The sequence below is a fragment of the Podarcis muralis genome, chromosome 6, assembly GCF_964188315.1.
Source record: "Podarcis muralis chromosome 6, rPodMur119.hap1.1, whole genome shotgun sequence".
NCBI lineage: Eukaryota > Metazoa > Chordata > Lepidosauria > Squamata > Lacertidae > Podarcis > Podarcis muralis.
Window position 1 is genome coordinate 66389428 of NC_135660.1, and position 19832 is coordinate 66409259.

Sequence of the window (19832 nt, forward strand, 5' to 3'; positions counted from 1 at the left end):
CCAACTCCAGGAGAAAGCATTCAGATAGGGCTGCTTGTCATTTCTATTTAGTTTCCTCTCCCAGATGGATTTGGTCACTCTTCCCTTCCCCCTGCACTTTTTTTTTAAAAGCTAATCATTTGGCTGTGAGGCCTTTTCAGCAGTATACATTCTCTTGGCATGGTGAATCAGCACTTCTTAAAGGTTAAGGCACACAATCCCCCATAGATCATTATCAGCTGCATTCTTTATTCAGGCAAGGTCAGCTATTGCTCCATTATTTGTATGTTTCTCCAGTGCCATCTTAAGCTTCAGTAAATTGGCCTGAGGGGCTTTGCTGCAAAGACATCAGGGTGGTTTCAAAGCAAAGGAAATGTGATTGCTGTGACACTGCCTTGTGGAGGGGTGGCCTGAACTGATGAGGAAGGATTAATTTCCCCCCTCCCTCTGCCAGCCTTTATCTGCCACAAGGAGATGCAGCTCTCCTCCCAGTGATCATCTGTGGCTAGGGTCTCAGGAAGACACAACAGAGGAGAGGAAACAGGAAACCGCTTGCTGCAGAATGAAGAAAACACCATTTGCAGGGAAGTGACAGGCAGCTCCTTAGAGGGAGAAAAGCTATTAAGTGTTCCCTTTTCAAACCACATCCTCCTTCCCCCTTCCCAGCCCTGCTGCCACTTACAATGCCCCAGATCAAATTCACCTGTGCAGCCTTGGGAGACATAAGGCCAGAACAGAGGAGAAAAACTCAACCCTGGAAAATGACCTGAATGAGGAAAGGCAGAATGCTGCATCTATAAGAACTCCTGCATTAATCACCATCATAACGAGAGCTCAGTTGAATGGGCACAGAGGCAGAAGCAGTGAAATATTGTTTCTCAAAGGCACATGCTGCAGGCAAAGTCTTCCACCTGCATCCATGCAGCATCTTTTAATTTTTCATTTTGGGAAGTAGTGAGTTGAGGATTCCAACCTAAACACGTTATTTAATGGCAATAATGTAGTGGCCCGATTCAGTCTTCAGTACAATCCCTTTGCCTGGCATTCAGATGATACATCTGAGCACACAGCATAGAGACTGCTCCCCGGTGTGGGACCTTTGTGAGATGAAGGAATTTTATCCTACTCATGTTCACAAGTCCCACTGAGCTCAATTAAAATTTACCTACTGCAATCTAAGCCTGAGCAGCATTAGGCATGACTAAGGCTATTGAAAGCAATGTGTTTAAATACATCTGATTCTTCATGAGCCTGGGCTGTTTATATAAAGAGTTGCTCATTTGAGAAAATACTAGCTTGAGGTTACTTAAACTATCTTCTTAATTTTGATATACATTTTATGGGTATAGTCTGGGGACAAAAAAGGTTCAAGTAAGGGTTTGCAAAATAAAACACTGCTGAGCTTTGCTTCTATGAGAAACTCCAATTTTTTTGGCTTCAACTCCCCTATTTTATCTGCCTATATAAATTGTGCTTGTTATGCAAACCAGATTAGCGCATTGATGTGGGTTATCTCCCAGCTGTGGCTTCTTTTTGAAGGCAGTTTTATGTTTAATAGGGACACCCAGCATAATAGCTCTGCAAACATAATGCAGTGCACACAATGGTACTTCACTTCCTTTGTATCCCATTTCAAACTGTAGCTTATACCTTCGGCTTCCCTTGGGAATATAATAGCACTTTGAGCAAAATTAAACCCCATTTCCATCGAAAGAGAAGCCAATGCACTCAATGTGCGAATGGATGTTGCGGATGAGAGTAAGGAGCTACATGACCGTGAGACTTCTGCTTTCTACATTCATTTCCACTTGGTTCATGCATGAAGGGGACTTGAGAATTTGAAGAGCGGTTAATGATTCCTAGAACTACCTACGAGCACCCAGAAAGGAAAATGCAGTTGCAAAGTGGATAGTATAAAGAGACAGAAATAAATAAAGGTTTAGCCCTGTGAAGCTGCCATATATGGCGGAAGAGGACTAAAAGATTCAGGCAGGAATACTTGAAGATTTGAGAGACAAATTAAAAGCTGATGGGACAACAGAGACTGTGGATAAAGGAAGCATCTCAAGATTGTGGAGAGGAGAACAGCAGCCTTCTGTTCACCTGCAACATTGCATGCAAATTCCATAATTCACAACAAACAGTAGCGCAGGAGTGGGGGAGATTTTGGCAAGAAACTGAGTCTCGGGGGCCACAAACTCGATTCTGGATTGGGACCTATATGTCCCTTGTATATCTTGCCACAAGAAGTGACAACAAGGAGAGGCTGGACTAACTGAGCATTTAATCTGAGCACCGATACTGGATCTGGAAAGAAATAAGGAGCCAATGGGATGAAAAGCATCAACTCGCATGATCACAAAGCTGCTAAGTGGATAAAGGTGGCCGTGCGTACAGGACTACTCTACCTTTAAGAGTTCTGTAGAAGAGTGGATTGTCACAGAAATCACACCTACTGAAATCCCATTCTTTGCACAACCATTAAAGGTGTACAAGCCCTGCTACACCCCCCCCCAATTATTTTATTTTATTTTTTGCATCTTGCCACCTAGTATAGGCAGCAGAATTCTTAACAAGAAGTGAAGCTGGAAGAAAAGCCGGCTGGAAAACAAAGCATTACACTAATCCAAATGAGAAGTAATCAAAGCCTGAACCAGTGTCTTCAGCAGGTGATTCCTGTACCTTGTTGGAGCTGCCCATGCTTTTGTATGCTTCAGCAAGTCCCCCACCCACCTTGGCAATGTGCCCGACCCTGAAGTTTTAACAAGCTGAGATCAGAAGCTCCCTGCTTTTATCTTCCCACCTTGAAACGCCTGCTGCGGAGCGCACCTGAAGCAAATGTCTTTCAGTTGTTTCCTATATCGCTGTCCTGGATTGTATTAGATGTTTGATGAATGTGTGTATTTCTCATATGTAAGCAGTGATATTAATATATGATTATACGCTTCCTACATTGCTGAAATAAGCACATCTGTCTGAGCAATCTCACTCATTGTACTGAATGCTACAAACTGTTCTTCCATTACAGTGACCTTTGCCATGCTAAATCCCTGTGAAAACACATGGAGGCATCTAGATATCTAAACTCAGCTTTGAATAGTTAGATGAGGCCCTGTCTCCACGGCCACTGGACTCTCTGGACCATTAGCAGGGGTGGACTTGGGTAAAATAATGAGCTGTGTTAGGACAAAATTCAGCACCCTCCCTCCTCTTACTTTCCATTCTGTGCATGCTCTCAAGTGCATTTTGTCATAGTTTTGCGCCCTGTCTGCTCAATGACCTGTGGGGGAAGGGAACTGCCCACACCGCCCTAAATCTGGCGTTGACCATTAGACTGAGTGAGCTGACTACCGCAGGCAGCTGATTTGGGGTGTCATGACAAAGAATCAAATTGGAAATTTCTAGATTTATTGTTACTGTATTCTTCATCCCAGGGGGAGGTGCTTTGGGAGTTTTGTGCCTCAGGTGCCACTGTGATAAAATGGTTCAACTCCTAGGTGCAGGGCTGTTTCCAGAGAGTAATGCTGCGTGGCTTCTGCTCTGTCCACGGGATTCCACTTTGTCCCCATTGCTTTTAAATATCTGTATGAAGCTGCTGTGTGCAGTCATCAGTATGCTGGTGACACCTTCCCCTACTGCTCTTTACTATCTTAGCCATATGTGTTGGTGTTGAACCACTGCCTGGAGGCTGCATTGGATTGGAACTGGGGCTAATAAATGGAAACTGAATCCTGACAAGACAGAGACCAGTGCTTCTTGTATCAGAGCTGGATATTTGACCTGTTCTACTGAGAGCTGCACTCCCCCTGAATGAACAGGTACTGTAGGTGCTGTTTAGATCAGCTTTGTTACTTGAGCACAACTGACCTCGGTAGCAAGGAGTGCCTATGTACAGCTCTGGCTGGTTTGCATGCATTGCTTGTTCCTGTGACAGCCTGGCTACAGCTTCGTATGCTCTACTGATCTCATGTCTCAACTACTGTAATATGTTTTGCAAAGGGCTACTGAAGAATGCAGTGTTTCGGCTGGGACTTCTATATAATGTCATGCAACATCTGTTCTGCAGGATCTGCAATGCCTGCCTATACATTAGGTAAAGGTAAAGGTACCCCTGCCCGTACGGGCTAGTCTTGACCGACTCTAGGGTTGTGCGCTCATCTCACTCTATAGGCCGGGAGCCAGTGCTGTCCGCAGACACTTCCGGGTCACGTGGCCAGCGTGACAAGCTGCATCTGGCGAGCCAGCGCAGCACACGGAACGCCGTTTACCTTCCCGCTAGTAAGCGGTCCCTATTTATCTACTTGCACCCGGGGGTGCTTTCGAACTGCTAGGTTGGCAGGCGCTGGGACCGAACGAAGGGAGCGCACCCCGCCGTGGGGATTCGAACCGCCGACCATGCGATTGGCAGGTCCTAGGCGCTGAGGTTTTACCCACAGCGCCACCCACGTCCCTTCGCCTATACATTACTGGACCCAATTTAAGGAGTCAGTGTTAACACACAAAGCACTAAGTAACTTGGGGCCTAGATATTTGGCACAGTCGTGCCTCCCCACCCTTGTTTCAGCTCACCTGGGCCCTGAGATCAACAGGGGGCCCCTTTCCCAGTGTCTCACCAGCAGGTGCAGCTTGCCGTGTAGTGACATGGGGTAGGGCCTCCTCTGTTGTGGCTCCCCAACTGGAATTTCATCCCCCACAGATGGCCACAGCATAGTGGTTCTTCTGTTACTGAGTGAATTATTATTCTCCAGAATATATATCTCTGCTTAAAGTGTCCTTTTTCAGATTAGATAGTCAGAGCATAAACAGTATTTCAACTGCAGGCACACCATCAACTAGAAGCAACTTGAACAGACATTCAGGAAATAACCGCATTGAAGGGGTTCTCCCACCCCTTCCAAGGACTTATTTGATGGAAATTCAATTGAGCGCACCATTTCAAAAAAGTCTGGGGTGCCCTGAATTCTGGGTGTGTGCTTACTTTCTGATCATCATGTAACACCTAATATGAATCTTCCCCTACTTTAAAGATAGTTTACCTACAATGTTCTAGAGGGTTTTTGTGTGGGTGTGGTGCCTTTTTAACGTTTATTTTCTTATAGTTGTTCTTAAAAGAGCGCTTTGATAATATGAAGACAGAACATCAAAGTAACCCATAATAATAGCTCTTTGTATTTACACAGCCCCATTAAGGAGAGGATCTCAAAAATGTTTTCTGTTTCTTAAATAACAAATACAATTAGTTGCAAAATATCGTTTCCCCGAGGTCACAGAAGCACCTAATCTGAGGTCACTTACTTTAACTTCACAAAGAATTTCCCCTGGAACAAATGGTTGGCTGCTTTCTGCCACGTCATGCAATTGCCTTCTGAAACTTTCCCTGTTAGTTATTAAGCACATGGGGCCTGCAATCCTGTGCACACTTACCTGAGAGTAAGCTTAGTTGAACATAGTGGGAGTTCTGAGGACTAGAATGGACATAAATCAACGAGTTTCCTCTGTAATGGAGCTTGGTTGAAATAATTTATTGATTCAAATGTGATATTAATGTATAAATCACATTGTGACCATTAAAATTTTTGTTTGGTTGTAAACTAGAACCAGGTGCCTGATCACACAAGGTCAAAAATTTTGTCTGCAATTCTTTGTACATTTATCTGAGACTAAACACGTGGAACTTACTTTTCAATAAACGTGCATAGGGATGAGACAACAAATGGTCACATTATGATTCAGGCAATGCATTTAAACTCACAGGATTCAGGGGAACCTTTGACCAGTGCGAGGCTCTTACTCTACAAAGCTTTTTCCAACTTTGCATACATTTGTTGTGTGAGGAAAAAAACTGAAATCTAGACGTATACTTCTCTTAGCGCCAGATTGTTGAGTCTATTGCACAGTACCTCAAGATGCCTACTAGCATAAGGCACTGTAAAAACTCTTACACCCTGCCTTGCAAAAGGTGTACTGGCACAAAACTTTGTACAATCTTATGCATAAGGTTTGCCTAACTCTCAATATGTTTGCTGGTTTGCAAACACCTTTGCTAACTCATACAGTAGTTTGCAGGCACTACCAGCATGTTAAGCCTGAGAAGAGGACTAAGGGGAGACACAATGAGAGTGCTCTTCAAATACATGGACTGTCACAGAGGAGATCTCTGCTGCCCCAGAGGACAGGACTATATTGAATGGGCTCAAGTTACAGGAGTGTAGATTTCAGCTGACCATTACGGGAAACATTCCCATGGTAAGAGCTGCCCAACAATGAAATCAATTATCGACAAAGGTGCTGGGCTGTTCCTTCTATCCCTCTCTGGACTTCTTGAAGCAGAAGATGGAAGAGACCCGATTCCAAGATCATGAAGGTCGGAGTCTAAAATTTTCCTTAATGCACCACTTATTGGAGTCCTAAATTAATAATGGGGAAAGTCTTGCAAGCATGCAGCCCAATCACACGTATGTTTATTCATAAGCCATGGCTATTCTAATCAGTGGGCTTTATTCTAAATTAAATGTGAACAGCCTTTTCAAACAATAACCCCCTTTGTCAGTTTTGATAATTTTAGATTGCTTGTACTTTTATTTTTATAACATTGTCAACTACCTCAGTTGAGGTATGCCCCCAAATGTGGTATATAAATAACCCTGCAAATAAATGCATGAACATGAACGAGACTGCAACATTCATTACATTAGATATGCCCACAATGTTCAATTCAGGATACACAATTTCCCTCTTAAAACAAATACCACCCTCCTGACAATTCTCTTGCCAAGCATGTGTAGTTTTAATTCCATTTTGGCCGCAGAAGGGTACAGAGAATCAGGTTAAACCTTTTTCAAGCTTCCTTGTTTGATCCCACTAAGTAAGTGATATGTACAGATTTTTTTAAATAAAAAAACCACTTACTGAAAAGCGGGGGGGGGGGGGGGGGCGGAACAGGTGATTTGCTTTCTGGTAGAGAAGTTTTAATGATTAAACAAAAGAAAAGAACAAGGTACGCCACCTGCTTGAGCTGTTCACTCCTGTTCTTCTAATTTGGCTACAGGGCTGGGTAACTGAATCTTGATCCCATTTGAGGTTGGGAAATGCATACAGGTGGCCAAATATCCAATTATTTCAGTTCTAATAAAAACTACTATTGTAAAGAGGGGGGGGAGTTGTTTATTAAACCTCATCTTTTTCTTCAACAAAGGGATGACATCCCTGGGCAATTAAAAACAATGCTTTAATTTTGTTTGTTTATTTATATGTGTTTGATTCTGTTCTCTCTCTCTTTTTTTGCCAATAATTAAAGGTTTTGGAAATAGTATTGAGGGTAGGCAAGTAGGTTAAGGAACATCTGCACTGCCTGTGTTGCTCCATGAACGCAACAGAAAACAGGAGGAGAACCCACTTATTGGCTTATATTTCCAAAAGAAAAACAAACAAACAAACCCCCCAAGTGAATGCCATTCTGGAAACAATGAAGTCACAGAGGGGACCACATCACTCTGCTTTCTCTACACCTCTGTGCACTAACCCATTTATCATAGGAAAATGTACTTTTTAATCTGGAGTTAAGTCATGCCTTGACCTCAACAACCTAGATTGATTCTGCTGCCCACGAGAGTGGGTGTGGTTACTCAATACACATCTGCAAACCTTTCTACACCTTTTCTTCCTTGCACATCTCCTGGGTGAATGAAAAAGGAAGTGGTGATTGTGATCTTGGTATACACCCACCCACCAGGTCACTAGGCAGGTGTGGATACACACCCTCCATTGTAAGGACAGTTTTAATCTGTTTTCAAAGGGACACACTGTGTAGTAATGCATAATCAATCTACAACGAACTTTTTGGGGTGTTTTTTTTTGCAATAAAACTAGCTGAAATGCTTTTTAGGAGGAAAAAAAAAAGCAAAAAAGCAACAGATTTTCCTATGCAGGAAAAAAATTACCCACTCTTCATCTGCAATAAAATGTTGTGCATTAGCAACCTAAATTGCTCACTCCAGTCTGGAGTCATTTGGAAGGTGGAATCTGAACAGAGTGAGGTGTGGTGAGGGAAGGTTTTTGTAACTGGCAAGTTTCCTGGGAAAAAGTGGGAAATCTTGCATCGCTTATTCTTGAGTTGAGTTCTTGAGCACACCTAATACACCTAATACAGTGGTACCTCAGGTTACATACGCTTCAGGTTACAGATGCTTCAGGTTACAGACTCCACTAACCCAGAAATAGTGCTTCAGGTTAAGAACTTTGCTTCAGGATGAGAACAGAAATCGCATGATGGCAGCGCGGCAGCAGCAGGAGACCCCATTAGTTAAAGTGGTGCTTCAGGTTAAGAACAGTTTCAGGTTAAGAATTGACCTCCAGAACGAATTAAGTTCTTAACGCAAGGTACCACTGTACAGGGATTGCAATATGGTTGAAATCATGCACAGGGTTATAGAAACAGAAAACTGAAATTGTGGTTCCTGATTTGGGCTGTTTCAATACTCCTTGATTTATAACTTATTTGCAGTTCTGACTTTAGAGGTAATGATAATCAGAAGTTAATTTAAAGCAGGAAGCTGATGCTTCTAATTTGCTCCTAGCAGTCTCACTGGATGGAAGGAGGAAGCACTCATTGCCCTATAGGCTCGACCAGGTTCACTGCTGTAATGTTAAACTATGTTACATACAAGCTGGTCCACAAGATATGTTTGGTTTCATATTACTCTGCTTAGGTGGTGAAGCAACTTGAGCTGTTTTATTGTAAATGATTCTGTACATGGATTCAATTAGGCTTGCCATACGTCCGGAAAATACCAGACTTATCCTTTATTGTGGGGCCTAAATGCCCATCTGGGGGGATTTTTAGAATTTAAAGCAAACTTTTTGTGTCCAGATTTTAACCTCTTGGAATATGCAACCCTAGATTCAATGCGCCTTTACTTTTGCATCTAAATACACTCCAACATTTCTTAGATGAAAATAGGGAAGTCCTATTCCATAACAACAACAACAACAACAACAACAATTTTATTATTTATACACCACCCATCTGACTGAGTTATCCCAGCCACCCTAGGCAGCTTCCAACATATATAAAAACATAATAAAACATTAAAAAAAACTTCCCTATACAGGGCTGCCTTCAGATGTCTTCTAAAGGTTCTATAGTTACTTGTCTCCTTGGCCCAAGAGAGAATGGCTGGGGCCTGGTAGACGGAGTATAAATAAAATAAAATAAAATAAAAACAATGGAATAGGATGTCCCTATTTTCATCGGAGTAATGTTGGTAGGTGTGTAGGTGCCCTTGCTTTGAAAGGTAGAGATGCATGTATGCTACAACTAGTTCTGATTTGAATATATGGGAAACAGAAATGCTTAACTTTGGCTTGAACAGGTCTATTTATCTAGATTCTAGAATGTAACATTATTAATAAATTTTGGAAAAAGTATTTTTGGTCTGCATCCTTTAATATTTAACATCATAGTTTATTGTTCTGCACACACACTGTGTCTCTTACGTAGTATCTGCCCCATTGTCCTTTCTAAATTAAAAGCCTGCTTTTGGAAACATCTGAGAATATAAATGTCTGAGTTGCAGCCCAGTATTGCATACTGTTTTTAGGCCTCCCCTGGTGAAAATAGCCAATTCTCAATTTATTTTCATATTGTCAACAGACAAAAGAGGCAGAGGAAGAGTAATTATGAAAACCATATAATTCTATTCTAAACAAATATTGGTTGCTGTCCTACCTTCAGGTGTTTAAATACTACTGTTGCACAATTTCCACCCCAATTTCTAAGCAGTGTGAGATTCCAGGGTTTTAAGGCATGTTTACCCATGTTGCCTTTTGGGAATGAGACACAGCGGAGACACTGTGGTGTCTTTATTATATGTGGTTGACCTAAACATATATACAGCTTAGGGTCTTGTTTCTTCCACAGACACAGCTTAGGATTCGAAAAGACACCAGCTATTATACAGTGGTACCTTGGATTAAGTACTTGATTCGTTCCGGAGGTCTGTTCTTAACCTGAAACTGTTCTTAACCTGAAGCAACACTTTAGCTAATGGGGCCTCCTGCTGCTGCGCTGCCGGAGCACGATTTCTGTTCTCATCCTGAAGCAAAGTTCTTAACCTGAAGCACTATTTCTGGGTTAGCGGAGTCTGTAACCTGAAGCATATGTAACCTGAAGCTTTTGTAACCTGAGGTACCACTGTATACTGACACTCTCTCCACCTTGCTGACTTTAACAGCCTGCAACCCCCCCCCCCCCAGGTCACATCCAGCCAACTTTACTTCAAACTCTGCCTTTGTTTTCTCACTAACCATCTTAGAGCTCCTCTCCAGAGCTATCTTAATGGCTCATTTTTCAGGCAATTACCTCATCAGGAGACTGGCCTGATATTTTAACCCCTGCAGTATCCAGGGGTTCAGAAGGCTTGATTAAATTCCAACACCTACTAGACCCAGGAATTCAGGGTCTCTAGCACCCACAAACTCACAACACTACTTAAGTCAATAGGAGCCAATGTTACTAGTTACAGGATTTGTTGCTCTGTGGGGAAAAGTTGACAATGAAAACTATTTGAAAACCGTATACATTTACAGGTACTTATTATGAACAGTTAATATCTTTCTCTGTGAATGTTTGGGAGTGGGAGCATGAGCATATGGAATTATACCAGAGTTTTGCTTCCTGAGGCACTAAGGTATGTTAAGGACTACAGTGGTACCTTGGGTTACAGAGGCTTCAGGTTACAGACTCTGCTAACCCAGAAATAGTACCTCGGGTTAAGAACTTTGCTTCAGGATGAGAACAGAAATCACGCGGCGGCAGCGCAGTAAACCTTACTTTGTCTAAAAATGCAAGCTAAGGTTCTCAGGACTCTGTAAAAGTTAACATAGTTATCCACTGCACATGGCACAGTAGTTTTCTAAGTCTTCTGCATTTGCTCACTACAGTGGTACCTCGGGTTACAGACACTTCAGGTTATAGACCTGTTTAGGGAAGTTTTTAAGATTTAATGCTGTATTGTTTTTAACATTTGATTGGAAGCAGTCCAGAGTGGCTGGGGAAACTCAGACAGATGGGCGGGGTATAAATAATAAATTATTATTATTATTATATTAGACGCTTCACTCTGCTAAAGCAGGAATAGTACCTTGGGTTAAGAACTTTGCTTCAGGATGAAAACAGAAATCGCGTGGTGGCAGCGGGAGGCCCCATTAGCTAAAGTGCTACCTCAGGTAAGAACAGTTTCAGGTTAATAACGGACCTCCAGAACAAATTAAGTTCTTAACCCGAGGTACCACTGTACTGCAGATTTATAAGAACCTATTGGATATTTGTCTTGAAGGGCAAGCTGGAGAAACAGTGAAGCAAGGAGCAGGTTGGCTGACAAGTAATGAATGGAACTAAAGTATTACTGCTGGAGACAGCAGCTGTCTGGTTTCTAAGAGACGGAGTGCATTAGCTGCATGGAGGGCATGATTTCTGTAAACCTAATTTAGTTTTCTTTTATGAGAGGATGAGACCTGAGGCTGTAGAAATGTGGAGGGATTCAAGAGGAAATGAAATTTCAGGTCTGACAGGTTATGTGTGTGCGAGAATGATGAGTCAAAGAGTTTGTTGTGTCTGGAGATGAAAGATAACCTGATGATATGTACAGAGCAGAAAGTACTATTTAACTAAGGATGCTGTGTTGCCCATCATGGAGAAGGATGCCCTACTTGGACAACTCAGAAAGCTGCTTTGCTATATTGCTATCCCACAAGGACCATGCTGTTAGAAGACATTTATTATAATTTTGATGTAGTGTTTTCTTTTTAACCTATTCTATTACTTAAAAAAAAACCCCTCTCTTTGTGCCATAGCATGCACTCTCTGCATCGCTACAAATCATGCCAAATCTATTAATACCCCCCACTTTTGCTTCTCTATTGCACAGCACTGTACATAGATTCCTCTGCTTAACCCCTCAGTAAACATATTGTCCCTCCCTGACCCGACACAGGTCTGAACCCCATCTCCATTAATGTAACAGGGACTGCAGTGCAAAAGGAATGTTAGAAACCAGGACATAAGTGCTAGCATTATAACCAGTAAAATGAATGCAACAAACCCCATATCTGAATGCAGCCATAGAATCATGCACTTGGAAAGAACTGCCAAGGGAATCTAGTTCAGATCCCAACAAACACAGAGGAAACTCTCTACGATCACAAAACAAAACAGATTCTCACTTAGAGGTAAAACGAAAACATTGCCATTTATTATCAGAGAATCACAGAGTTGGAAGGGACTCTGGGAATAATTTAGTCCAACTACCTGCAATGTAGGAATTTGCAGCTGTTCATTATGGGGAATCAAACCTGCAACCTTGTCAGTATCATGCTCTAGCATAACCTTGGCATTTTCTGGCTATTATTATTACAACACATAACATGCTTACTTGCAGGCAAGGTGTAAAATAAAACTTGACTTAGATACAAGATGTCATTATGTAACATTTACTGTTGGTTTAAATAGATGTTACATAAAACATTTATGGTTTTATTCTTGCTTTACGGAGATAGCTAGGTATTTGCTCTAGCTCCTTTCCCTTTACAATAACTTGAGACAAGTGCCCTTCCTAACTTCACCTTCTATTAATTAGCAGGCTTGTTAAGAGAGTTTTACCTGAAATGTTCCCTCTGGGTGAGTGTTAGGTTCCTTTCTAGCTTTACAAAGGGCCTCATCAGAAGTCTTCACTCAAGACAGCTTCCCTCTGCAGTCACTATGACCTAGAGATAGAAGAGAAATTGGATTCCATTCATATTTAAAGACAAACCAACTTGATTCAATAGGTGAACCAGAACATAGACATCATTTGAAATTCCCACTTTTCTCAATTTCTGCAGTCAAGCAAGCTAAGGAATTTATTCAAAAGTGCTTATACAGTACTAGGGTAAGCATAAAAATGCATGCATTAGTGAAAATAGCATACAAAAACCACATTTTTGGTAATATTGCTGGTTTAAAAAAAGCCTATTAGGCAAAAGTTGCATACAAAAATGCACGTACAGTATTGTATTAGGAGAAATGCACACTAAACTGCTGATGATTTTCATTTTAAAAATGCAAACTGATGTGGAAGGATGCAGAACTGAATTTAAGATTATAAATATTATAAATACTGAAAGAAACCAAAATGCACAGATTTGCCCATCCCTACCCTGTCCTCAGCTCTTCCAAAGTCTGATGCTCAAATCTTGGAAGCCTTCTCAGCTCTCACCTCAAGTAATTTCAGATTCCAGGTGGGCTTCCCCAGCTGCTCCTACTTCAATCTCTCTCTTTCTCTCAGATTTTTTTTTGGCTTTCAGAGTTTGTTCTTGAGTCCTGGGCTGAAGCTGTTTACAGTACACCAAAGACTGTCCAACTAACTTACTTCAAACAGTGCCGGACCTGACCTCAAATTCCTTTCAGTCAGGACTATCAAGCCAATCCATTTGTTCCTGTTGGAATTCAAAACTTTCATTGGCCTATAATTACGGACCAATAGATTTGAATGGAATGTCCACCAAATGACCAGCCATCAGCTGTCCACATTTGGATGCTACTGCTTGGTATATATATAAAAATCAAAACACAGCATGTACTCTGCCATCTTCTTAGCAACAGGGATCAACTTTGACAGTTTAACTGTCACTTGGCCCACTGCTGGCTGACCTTGTATATTTCGGCTCTAGTCAATGTAAAATACATGTTTATTCTTCTTACAGTTAACTATTTACATTCTGATCAGCATTTAAAGTATTAAAACATTCTTACAATAAAACACTTCCCAGAATATGGTTTTTATACAGAGGAGAAAGCTGTATCTGGAAGAATGGCGGCCTTCGCAATTTATACTACAAATATTTCAAATAAGACATCTCCCTGCCAACAGAAACAGGAACCAGAAAATATGGCCAAAGCCTGATAATTTGTAGAAAACACAAAAACGTGATTTTTAAATTGATAGAGTTCACAATTTTTAAATTGTGAGTTCTTAGGGGTGACACACCAAAAACCAGGTAAAGTTGGTCCAAAGTTGCATTTCAGTCCACCATCTTGCATCAAAATGGTACCCAGCTTCCATGAAGACCACCAGCCTTATTTTGGAAGCACTCATGCTGCATTTGGCAATGATATTTTGAGAGGTGGCCAAACCTATGCCAAAATATGGGCAAAGTCATGCCTAAACCATGTTTTGTACTGTCATCTTGATTCAAATTACAGCCAACAGTCCAACATTGACAAAAATTCCCACTACAATTCAGGAACCCTTGTGCCAAGTTTGGTGATGATATCTCAGGATGTGGCCATCCTGTAGTTTTTAACCAGTGTCCCCTCCCTTATCTGATGCCTTCTTGTGTCTCTGACTCCCAGTGGCTTGCACAGCTGTTTGTTGCATCAGCCCTGGCTACAAGCTCCCCAGGCGAATGGTGGCTGGGGGGTGCTTCCCAGGCCCCAGTGGGGCAGTGTGAGGAGGCACCTCTCTTTGGGGCAGCTCAGAGACCAGGGCATCAGCTGCGGCTGTCCAGAGGACTCCTCAGGAGAGAAGAGAGGAGAGGAGGCTGAGGGAAAACTGTGCAAGGGAGAGTGTTCGAAAAGGGGTGAGAGGCCTCCACCTCTGCAGGCAAGGGGTGACATAACCGGGCTCCTGAGCCCCACAGGGGTGCCACAGTAAGAATGTAGTTGGTCAAGAGCCGTTGACTAGAAAAGGTTGAAAACCTCTGATGTAGAGAACAGACAGACAGACAGACAGACAATCAAGCCACTGTTCAGAATATATAGTAGACACACACCTGCATGATGTGCCCCTAAACTTGCACAACAGAGAGTTCAGTTTATCTTCTGGGTTTCTCTGCTTCGAATCCACTCAGCATCTTTCTCTACATATTACCTTGAAAAAGCACTTCATAGCTACCTTCACTGAGCCATCCATTCTTCTTGGGTCTTTTCCATATGTTTCTGCTGAAAGCAGTTTGCCACAGTTGGCTGTTTCTCCCCCATAGAGATATACGTTGCACTTAAATAAACATGATTATACCCTATGCGAAACTACAGTTTTCTCCAAATGGTAAAAATAAAGCAGCCAAAGTTTAAATTAGATTGTGGGTTGCCCAACAATTTAACTTCCAATTGGCTTGTGGTTCTTCTCCTTAGCAAGGAGATTTATGGCCCTTGAACTGGGGTTGGGGGGAATCTTTCTAAGAAGGACTGACTCTGAAGGTCTGACTCTGACATGCCTGAAAGGGAGACGGAGCTGGATGGATCATCCATAATACTAATCTGGGTGGGTGTGTATGTGTCAGTCAGTCAGTACATAGTGTCAGTCAGAACAATGTATTATTTGTGCAGGTAAGATACTGGAAACATATTTAAAGATCCAATCCTATGCATACTTTTCTAGGAGTTAAGTCTGACTAAACACAGTGGGACTTGCTCCTGAGTAAGCATGCATTGGGCTGGGCCATCACAGAGCAATCTTGAAGCAGCTTGTAGGATGAAGGGAGTGGTGGAGCTACCACTGTATTCACATCCTTGCCAACTCCTGCTGTTCGGGGTGGAAAGTGGTGGCATGTTTTTCTTGTTGCCCCAGCTTCAGGCTGGCACAACAGAGGAACTGTAGATGCTTTAGATCCAGGCAGGCACAGGCAACCTCAGCCCGCCAGATGTTTGGGGACTAGAATTCCCATCACCCCTGACCACTAGTCCTGTTAGCTAAGGATCATGGGAGTTGCAGTCCCAAAACATCTGGTGGGCCAAGGTTGCCTATGCCTGATCCAGGGGGTCCATGGCCAGTCAAGATCCACCCTGCCCCCTTTTAGGTGCCTTCTGCCCACTCCCACTACCAGGAACCTTTTACTCATGGACCAATGGTCTGACACAATAAAAGGCAGCTTCCTATGTTCCTAAACATTGACCCCTCTAGCCCAATATTGTCTATTGAACTCTGGCTGTCAGTGACTCTCCAGAGTCTCAAGCGGGTCTTTCACAACACCTGCTATTTGACCCTTTTAACAGGATATGCCAAGGACTGAACCAGGGGTCTTCCACATGTGAAAAGCATTGCTCTACTGATAAGCTATGGTTCTTTCCTTGGAAGGATATGCCAGCACTAAAGGGCAAGCCTTCTTTTTAAATGAAGCAGCAGCAAACGCAAGTAAGGCCACCCCTTTGCAAAAGCACTTGCCCTCCCTACCCATCACGTGAGGATTACATTTCGCTCCCCTATAGCACTGACGATAAAAACTAGTTGTCATTTTAAAAAACAACAACACAAAAACTTAAAAAGATAATAATTTAGAGATCTCCTTGTCACATTACATATTTATGTGTGCCATTAAGATGATGAAGTATGGCTAACCCTTTGCATGCCTGCTGATATTGCTGTCAAAATTGATCCCCCTCAAGCTATTTTTTTTTTGCTCTGAAGGGAAAAGGGAAACAGATTTATGTATAACGCACTGGTAGTCTTGTCAGGCAGCTGTGACTGATGTGTGCTCAGTCGGGAACTCTGCTTGCCTGCATCTCCATAATGTGCCACTTGCCCCACAGTAATTATTCCTTTCCCCCCAACCCAGCCCCACTATATTCAGAAAAGATCAGCAGCATCAATTCTTGTGGATCATGCCATTCAGCTAGAATGGGGGATGCTGTGACCTGCGGCACTAATTTGGTGTCAGCTGTAGAAGTAGCTAAACAACAGGAACAGGAAATAAGTACCCAAGGCTTGCCAGCTGCCAGCCAAATTCCAACCTGCTTAAATGACTTTCTAGTCCAACTTGCTAAAAACTGTGATCTTGAGTTAAAGATAGCACATTGCAAATAACATAGGGCAAAGGTTGGTTTGAACTGAATGGACCCTTAGTTTTAGTTTACCAAACTTGGAATAGCCACATAAGTCTTGTTTATTTATGGCTTGACAGTACAAAATACTGGGCATCTACCCTAAGGTGCCAAGCACCCTCAATTTTCTAAGCACAAAGAGAGACCAGAAGACCCTTGATAGCAGGTTGCTTGTCTGTTTGGCATGCACAGTATATTTAGGGATATGCTGAAATGAGAGACTGTGGACAAAATAAGGACTTAGCATCTCTCCTTTAAACTGAACAAATGCACTACTTGCAGGCTGGATTCTGGGTTAGGCCCAAAGCCTAACTAGAATTCAGTGTCCACTAAACTTCTAGAAATTAATGTTTGTAGACCAACCTTCGTTTATGTCCCAATGCTTTCTCTACTACGTTAGTATTAGTCATGTTCCATTGATGCAAACTGGAAGTGTTAAGTGTCCAAGTGTTCCATGAATGTTGGTACACCAAAGACATGGCTTGATGCTTCTTCCTGGTATCCAGCCTGTTATGCTTGCTGCGATCCCACATGTTCTTTTGACATACCCTGCTCCATCAATGTGGGCTGCTCCATAAGTGTGAATGGGGCATTGTCCCACCAGCCTCAGCCTATTCTCAACCAGCCCTCCCCATCCTTTGTACTTATGCGTCCAGATGTCAGGGACAGGGCAGAAGAGGAGGGCACTGGAGAGAGGGGGTGATGTCAAGGGCCGGGCAGAGAAGGAGGAGTGGTGGAGACCACCTTCCCATCCTGACCCTTCCAGGGAGACAGTGTAGATTTACAACAGTGGTTTGTGGGAGGTCACAGCTGTGCTGTGCCTTTCCCAACCACGGCTCCTATGCCTGCTCTGCTATGCCTTTTGGGCTGCTCCTCTTTCACCTTTGCCACTATTGGCGGCGGCGGCAGAGGAACGAGCAGCCCGAAAGCAGCCCTTGCGGGCTGCTTGTTCTTCCTCCGCCGCTGCCGCCACCACTAGGTTTGTGGTGTGGTGAACAGACTTATACTCAAGTCAATGAGTTTTCCCAGATTTTTGTGCTAAAATTAGGTCCTTGGCTTATATTCGTGTCGGCTTATACTCGAGTATATACGGTAGATCCTGACATCCATTAATTTCTTGGGTTTAGGGGGTTCTTCCATCCCCAACTTGTAACAGTATAGTTACCTAAATAGAAGTGATTTCAGTAAGTCCTGTGAAACTTCCAGCACTAGGTATTTTCATCAGTTTCTTCCTTGGGATGCTTCAATGAATTTAAGCCCTGGGTAGCCCACTTATTAATTGAACCTGAAGCTTCATTTATTAAAAAAAATAAATTAAATTAAAATTTAAAACATCTCACTGCTTGGCTTTAATGAGCACTTTTGTTGGAAACGAATATGTCCCTCCTGTAAAGTTAAACGGACTGAGTTGGACTGCTCAAAATTAAAATGATTTGAAAAGCTAATCTTCTCAATTCCCAAAGCAAGTCATTAGCTGCTTTCCTATCACTTAATTTTGCTAATAGAGCGGAATGTAATGTTCTTCACTGCCAAGAAAGAACACTTAACTTTAGGGGGAAAGCATATTGTTCTCATTAATGAAAGAAGAAAATAAATTAACAAAAAAGTTTATTTTTATGGCAATTAAGTCTTCTATAGAATCAGCATAAAATCCAGTTTTAATAATTAACCTTATATCTGGAGCAGAAAACCAAGGCAAGAGGATAGGGCAGAATGGTTGCTTGACCGCATACAAGTAAACCTTTCTTTCAGCTGTGATGCTCTAGGAATTGATGAAGGCAAAGTTTACAGCAGGGATGAGGCATCTCAGTCCTGGGGTGGGGAGCAAATGCAGATGTCTAGGCCTCTTTGTTTGGCCTTCAGATTGTTCTCATGCACACCCTGCTCCACCCCTGATTCACATCCTTATTGAGTGTTTTTGTCTGGCTGGATGAGTGTGTGCAGAAGATAACCTATTGTGCAAAGGTACAATGTACCTTAATTGCTCTGTAAATTCCGCCCTCTAGCTCTACCCACCACTGCAGAGGCATAGCTCGGAGGGATGGTGGGCGGGACACACTAGGCACCACACCATGGGGGGACGGCACTTATCATGGGGCCTGCAGCACACCTGAGCCATGCGTCTCTCCTGGGAGTGATGCGGTAGCTCTGACACCTGCATGGTCCACACTGCCTGAAATTGCAGTGCGGGGCTTGCGTTTGCCCATTGCCTCTCCCTCAGCTGTAGGGCGGCTAAGGGGGAGGCGACAGGTGGACTGCATGAAAGCTCCGTGCTGCCTGAAACAGCAGCGTGGGGCTTGCATGCGCCCGCCGCCTCCCTCCCAGCCACCCTACCGCTGAGAGGGAGGCGGTGAGTGGACTCCTTGGAGGCTCCACTGGGTGCCCTGCCCCAGCTCGCCCCGTGCCATGGACAGCTCACCCCACCCCTGGGGTCAGGGCATATGTGCTGCCCCAGGCACCCTTGCTGCTAGCTACGCCATTGCATCATTGGCATGGGTTTCTCAGATGGGAATGCAGCCCTTGGATCGTAAAAGGTTCCCCCACCCCTGGTTTAGAGAGAGAGGGCTTCCATGAGGCAGGAAGAGACCATTGCCTCAGGTGGGGGTGGATGAGCACCCTCATCCCAGCAGAGTTTCTTTCCACTCACAGCCCTTGGATGTGGGATGAGGAAGCACAATCCCTAGTTCAATCCCTAGTTGAACCGTTTGGCTTTTTCCTCTAATGCAAGTTCAGCCCTGGATGAGACCAAGCAAAATGCTTTCATTCATATTAATAGTGCAGCTGGGTTATTGGATCTTTTAAAATTGTAATTAGTCTAATATATTTGTAATGGTAACTCTCTAAGCACTTATTAACCTCTTTATCATGAACACATGTGGGCAAGGAAGGAAGAAATATATTAAAAAAACTTGCATAAAGTAGGAAGAGATAAAGGAAAGAATAGGCCTTCTTCCCTCTACTCTCAAATTATCGATCCACTCATTACAAATGATCATGT

At 43.0% G+C, this 19832-nt stretch overlaps 1 long non-coding RNA gene across 1 annotated transcript in view; it reads right to left on the reverse strand.

Annotated features, from left to right (window-relative positions):
* Positions 1–13596, reverse strand: part of LOC114597272 (uncharacterized) — a 55835-nt gene extending 42239 nt beyond the window's left edge. The window contains exons 1-2 of the long non-coding RNA XR_013393251.1: positions 13233–13596; positions 12638–12741 (exon numbers count right to left, since the gene is read on the reverse strand). This is a non-coding gene — a long non-coding RNA (uncharacterized LOC114597272). The remainder of the gene's footprint in view (positions 1–12637; positions 12742–13232) is intronic.
* Between the last annotated feature and the right edge of the window lie 6236 nt (positions 13597–19832).